The sequence below is a fragment of the Oncorhynchus mykiss genome, chromosome 22, assembly GCF_057628025.1.
Source record: "Oncorhynchus mykiss isolate SJ-2025 chromosome 22, ASM5762802v1, whole genome shotgun sequence".
NCBI classification, from domain to species: Eukaryota; Metazoa; Chordata; class Actinopteri; order Salmoniformes; family Salmonidae; genus Oncorhynchus; species Oncorhynchus mykiss.
Window position 1 is genome coordinate 6,546,418 of NC_143043.1, and position 6,249 is coordinate 6,552,666.

Consider the following 6,249-nt stretch of genomic DNA (forward strand, 5'->3'; position numbering starts at 1 on the left):
AGCCGTGCCTGGCTTCGCCTGTGTCTCCTTCATTACTCCATTTGAAGACGATTAGATGGCGGGCAGGGTCGCTTTCCAGGCTGCTGTTGTCTGTCTGTATCTAAACAGCTCCATCAGTTCAAACCAGTGGGCTTATTGTTGCTTATTGTTACTCTCCCCTTCTTCACTTTGATTTGTGGCGGTAAGAAATGCTGCTGCTTCTGTCACGGCAGGGATTGGTGTCTGTGTCAACGTTGTACACACACACACACAGACGTTGTAGAGACATACACACACTCATTTGTAAAGAAACTGACAAATGTACAAACACACACTCATGCATTCAAGCAAACACACACACATATACAGTCTGTGTGTGCCACAGTACCTGTACATGTGTCAGCCGACAAAAACAAAGGAGTGAGAGCATCCCTCCTAGGCATGAATAATTAAGAAAAGACAAAAGAGCCTTGTTTTTCTTTTTCCATTCGCTCTTTCTTTTTTTTGTGTCTCTCAAACCCCAGCCTCTTGTTTTTTAGAGTTATTCACTATTACAGTAAGATATGGATGAGCGTGTGTGTGCACGCGTGCTCGCATGTGCTTGTGTGGGTGTGCCCTCAGTGCTCACGGAACAGCTTTCCAATTGGACCCAGTGAACCATCTTATAAATGCAAAAGTCAATCAGATAGATGCATTTTTACAGTTTATCCTGATTTTTTTTTTCTTCTCATAAACACCCGACTTTGGGGACACTTTACAATAAGTTATTATAACGTGTTAATCAGACCTTTTTACCCCTCTCTGCCTTTCTCAGCTGATGACAATCTCAGTAGCCTTGGATTCACGCTACGAGAAAATAATCTATAATAAAGTTTGACAACACTTTCTATGAAGTATAATGTTTTATAACATGCTTTATAATGTGTTAAGACACTGACTATAAGCATCCATAATAACTCGGAAAGGAGCGGTTATACAACGATGAGGTTATATTGATCATTAACTATAATGACTTCTAAGACTGTGGTGCATAAAGTATGATAGCCAGTTATATCACACAAAAGGCCCTATATTACATTAAAAGAACAACCATAATGTATTGTAAAGCTTTATGACGAACTATTCATGTGTTTCTGTTTGCTTTAAGTAAAGTGACTAACTTTAGCCTTTAAGCAATGTGTGATCATTTACCAGAGGGACAAACGCACCACAACACATTAAGCTAACCAGGTAACACTTTATATAACAGTGTGATATGGTCATAAAGCAAAGCTGTCCATTATTTCAATACACAACAAACATAGCTACATTCACAGTCGGAGTGCATAGAAAATAACTGTGTGGCCATAAGTCTGCCAGTGCGGAAGTTGCTCCTGCTAGCTAGCTATCTCCCAGTTCTATCAAACCTTTCCTTGTAGATAGGCAGTTTAGCCGTAACATTCTTGTTGAGAGAGAAGTCTTGTCACTAGCTAGCTAGCCATTCACTCCCAAGTAGGACATGAGCAGAAGTAAGCTATTTATCTATCTTCACTAATTAAGTAGCTAGCTACAGGTGGAATTAAAACGCTTACTCCAAAGCGCATTGCACATTAACATCCTCTTTCACTTAAACTCATTTTTGTAGTTGTTGTTGTCATAACACATGATTAAGCATGTTATGAATGATTATATATCTATGTACTTCCTAGAAAGTGTTACCATATGTTTGAATTCTTCCTCTAAATTCACTCAAACCCCCAAAACAATTTCAGTCTAAATGTAGGCCAAACAAGGTTGTTATTGGTCAGTTCCAGACCTAGGCCGTCAACCCGACTCTCCACACACCCTGTAGACTCAGTATTAACAAATCTGTTGGGCAAGCACATATTCTCCCTGTCCCAGTAATCCAGCTAATATGCTTTCAGTGTCATGCCAGAATCGCGTGCCTTTGAGGTAGCTGTTCCTGGAAGTAGTAGTGAAAGTATGCTGTGGCCAAGGCCTCTGATTTATGGTGAAGCCAATCACCTTGCACCACCTGCTCTGGTTGTGTGTGTGTGTGTGTGTGTGTTGGGTGGGTGTGTGTGTGTGTGTGTGTGTGTGTGTTGGGTGTGTGTGTGTGTTGGGTGTGTATATTTCTGTGTGTATATATGCGTTTGTGATGACAAACAGTAGGAAGAGGGCTGGATCAACTTCACTGACGGCCCGGGTTTTGATAGCGGATGAATGGAGCACCAGATGTCTATCAATATTTAGTAGTAAACATCACAAAAGTGTGGCGGTGTGGCAGCTGAGAACGTGTGACAATCATGAACTGGTAAGAGGCAGAAATAGACTCTGGTTTCACCTATTAAACAGAAAGTGTTATAACTTGCCTGTAGTTTAGTCCTGGTTTTATGGGAACTGTGAGAATCTATAAGTCCTAGATTTTGTCAGTGCAAATACATATTGCGATGACCTGCGCTCATATTATGATGTTATAACTCGATACTAAAGCTGTAATTTAATCTCAGGCACATTGTATTCATGGGTTGAACCTCCTCTGTTACTCGGTCGCATCACACCATTGTTATGAGGGTTCTAAAAGGAGCCATAGTGGCTCCCGAAAGTTGATTGGTGCCCAGTCATTCTTAATGGCTAATGATCGTTTAGTCTAAATTTCACTATATTGGTTTGGAAATACAATAACATTTCTAAAGTAGGCAAGTAATTTGTATGAAACAGGTTTTTCATCATTATGATGTCGTCATTACCTAGCAAAGTTTGTCAACTATACCTAACAATGCCAATGTTAGCTAGCTAAACTCCGGTGCTCTCCCCTCAATCTTAGCTAGTTTGCAAATTATATACCACATCTAAAGTCAATTTAACAACATCAAAATGGTGACAAAAGGTTTTCCTACTAATTATTTGCCTCCTTTAGAAATATCATCATATCAAAGCCACTATAATGCACTTTTGACGAAATCTTCATCAGCACCAATTGAGAATGCATTGAAAAACCATTCAGTCGGAAACAGGTCTTCATAAGAACGTTCAAATCCATATTGTGATGAATCATGCAAACCATGAATAGCGATTAAAATTGACAGGATATCTCAGATTGAGCCGACATTTGCAGAGTTTACCATGAATGTGATATCTTTGAAAATGGGAACATTACGTGTAAACGGCGCATTGTCGACTGCTCTCTAAAACTTACTTGGATTGAATCCAGTCCTAAGGCTTTTTGTGATTTGTTTTTTATTCATCATATACAGTACCAGTCAAAAGTTTGGACACACCTAATCATTCAAGGGTTTTTCTTTATTTTGACTATTTTCTCCATTGTAGAATAGTTGTGAAGACATCAACACTATGAAACAGCATATATGGAATCATGTTATAAGCAAAAAATATTAAACAAATCAAAATATACTTCATATTTGAGATTCTTCAAAGTAGCCATCTTTTACCTTGATGACAGCTTTGCACACTCTTGGCATTCTCTCAACCAGCTTCACCTGGAATGCTTTTCCAACAGTCTTTGAAGGAGTTCCCACATATGCTGAGCACTTATTGGCTACTTTTCCTTTACTCTGCGGTCTAAGTCATCCCAAACCATCCAAATTGGGTTGATGCAGCACTCCATCACTCTCCATCTTGGTCAAATAGCCCTTACACAGCCTGGAGGTGTGTTGGGTCATTGTTGTAACGCTCATCTGAAGAAGAGGGAGTGGACCAAAGCGCAGCATGGTACGTGTTCATGATGTTTATTAAAATCTGAACACTAGAACAAAATAACAAAGAGCAAAAATGACAACAAACAGTTCTCTCAGGTGCAGAAACACAAAAAAGAAAACAACTACCCACAAAACACAGGTGTGAAAAAGCTGCCTAAGTATGATTCTCAATCAGAGACAACGATAGACAGCTGCCTCTGATTGAGATCCACACCCGGCCAAACACAAAGAAATAGAAAACATAGAAATAAAAAACTAGAATGCCCACCCTAGTCACACCCGGGCCTAACCAAAATAGAGAATAAAACCCTCTCTATGGCCAGGGCGTGAAAATTGTCCTAAGCGCAAACCAGATGGGATGGCGTATTGCTGCAGAATGTTGTGGTAGCCATGTTGGTTAAGTGTGCCTTGAATTCTAAATAAGTAACTGACATTGTCACCAGCAAGAACCATCACACCTCCTCCATGCTTCACGGTGGCAACCACATATGCGGAGATCATCCATTCACCTACTCTATGTCTCACAAAGACGCAGCGGTTGGAACCAAAAACACAGCATTTGGACACATCAGACCAAAAGACAGATTTCCACCAGTCTAATGTCCATTTCTCGTGTTTCTTGGCCCCAAGCAAGTCTCTTCTTATTATTATTGGTTCCTTTGCAGCAATTTGACCATGGAGGCCTGATTCACGCAGTCTTCTCTGAACAGTTGATGTTGAAATGTGTCTGTTACTTGAACTCTGTGAAGCATGTATTTGGGCTGCAATTTCTGAGGCTGGTAACTCTAATGAACTTATCCTCTGCAGCAGAGGTAACTCTGGGTCTTCCTTTCCTGTAGCGGTCCTCACGTGAGCCAGTTTCACCATAGCGCTTGATGGATTTTGCGACTGCACTTGAAGAAACTTTAAAAGTTCTTGACATATTCTGCACTGACTGACCTTAATTTCTTAGAGTAATGATTGACGGTCGTTTCTCTTTGCTTATTTGAGCTGTTCTTGCAATGGTATTGGCTTGGTCTTTTACCAAATAGGGCTATCTTCTGTATACCACCCCTGCCTTTTTGCAACAAAATATGAAAATTAACTTTTACTAAGGCACACCTGTTAACTGAAATGCATTCCAGGTGATTACCTCATGAAGCTGGTTGAGAGTAGGCCAAGAGTGTGCAAAGCTGTCATCAAAGCAAAGGGTGGCTACTTTGAAGAATCTCAAATATAGGACAATGACTCAACACACCTCCAGGCTGCGTAAGGGCTATTTGACCAAGAGGGAGAGTGATGAAGTGCTGCATCAGATGACCTGACCTCCACAATCACCCAACCTCAACCCAATTTGGATGGTTTGGGATGGCTTGGACCGCAGAGTAAAGGAAAAGTAGCCAATAAGTGCTCAGCATATGTGGGAACTCCTTCAAGACTGTTGGAAAAGCATTCCAGGTGAAGCTGGTTGAGAGAATGCCAAGAGTGTGCAAAGCTGTCATCAAGGCAAAAGGTGGCTACTTTGAAGAATCTCAAATATAAAATATATTTTCATTTGTTTAACACTTTTCTGGTTACTACTTGATTGCATATGTGTTGTTTCATAGCTTTGATGTCTTCACTATTATTCTATGATGTAGAAAATAGTAAAAATAAAGAAAAACCCTTGAATGAGTAGGTGTGTCCACACTTTTGACTGGTACGGTATATACTGAACAAAAATATAAACGCAACATGTTTCATGAGCTGAAATAAAAGATTCCAGAAATGTTCACAAAAAGCTTATTAATCTCATATTTTGTGTACAAATTATTTTACATCCCTGTTAGTGAGCATTTCTCCTTTGCCAAGAGAATCCATGTGGCATATCAAAAAATCTGATTGAACAGCATGATCAAGGTGCATCTTGTGCTGGGTACAATAAAGGCCAGTCAAAAATGTGCACTTTTGTCACAAAACACAATGGCACAGATGTCTCAAGTTTTGAGGAAGTGTGCAATCGGCATGCTGATTGCAGAAATGTCCTCCCGAGCTGTTGGCAGAGAATTTAATGTTAATTTCTCTACCGTAAGCCACCTCAAATGTTGTTTTAGAGAATTTGCCATTACGTTCAAACGGCCTCACAACCACTCCAGCCCAGTTTCCTTTTGGCTTCTTCACCTGCGGATCATCAGAGACCAGCCATCCAGACATCTGATGAAACTGAGGAGTAGTTCTGTCTGTAATAAAGCCCTTTTATGGGGAAAACATATTCTGATTGGCTGGGCCTTGCTCCCCAGTAGATTTGGTCCTAATCAATTGAATTCAATTGACTGATTTCCTTATATGAAATGTAAGTCAGTAAAATCTTTGAAATGATTGCATTGATATTTTTGTTCAGTTAGATACTTTACCCTCTTGGCAATGTGCAGTTCTACATAGTATGGATGTGCCCTATTATTCATCTGCTGAAACTCTTTTTCTCCCCAATTGGTAGTTACAGTCTTGTCCCATCGTTTCAACTCCCATTCGGACTCTGGAGATGCAAAGGTCGAGAGCCTTGCGTCGTCCGAAATACGACCCTGCCAATCCGCACTGCTTCTTGACACACTAC